We start from the raw sequence: 814 nt of genomic DNA, 5'->3' as shown, positions 1-814 counted from the left end.
GCGCGGCACGGACGTTATATATAATACGCGTGTAAACATTACCGTTTGTGCACAGCGAACGGGACGCGCAAGCGTGATCTCGACGCGTGTGGATAACTCTTCTCTCCCCCACTCGCTCCGATGCAGGCACGCGAAACCGTGACGTTGCTGACGTCGCCGCAGTCGCTGTGCGCTAGAGGTTTTTTTTTTCCTCGACTTAATCGACTCTGGAATGCGGCCAAGACCTTATGTCGCGGCCGAGTCGTCGCCGTTCGTAGCATTGGGCAGAGTTCATGAAATCGAAACGTGTACACGAAAACCGGGCACCGGCGGCAATGTAAAAAAGCAGTGCAATAACGGAAGCTCGTCGGACCAATCGACACCACCGCCTTCCGTTCGGACTGAGTAAACAACACGTGTTTGCGTGCTCGCGATGTTCGAACTTCCGCGCGCCCGGGGCCCGCCCGTCTTAGAAAATCCAAGACTACGTGGGGGTAGGGGTTGTAGTGTATCCAAACAAACGTAACTCATGTTCAAAATATAATCATTAACAGTGACTTATATTACTGATATGTAGTGACAGTATTATTTTGCGCAGACATAGGAGAAAACTACATGCCCTAATATGTTTACGTATGTCTCTAAAAACATAAAAAGAAATGTAGATAATTTTTTTTTAACAATTACTTCTTTAGTGTTAGAATTTTTTTTTTTTTTTTTACGGAAGATCAATATAATTATAAAATGTAAGTGTACATGAGCGGTTGAATAATAATATTTTCGATATAGATCCTACTCGTAATAAAACATGTTTCGACGAACTATGTCGACTAAA

This window comes from Sipha flava, unplaced genomic scaffold (assembly GCF_003268045.1).
Source record: "Sipha flava isolate LNK unplaced genomic scaffold, YSA_version1 104_pilon_pilon, whole genome shotgun sequence".
In the NCBI taxonomy this organism is placed as follows: Eukaryota; Metazoa; Arthropoda; class Insecta; order Hemiptera; family Aphididae; genus Sipha; species Sipha flava.
The sequence above is the reverse complement of the archived record's forward strand: the minus strand, read 5'-3'. Positions refer to the sequence as shown.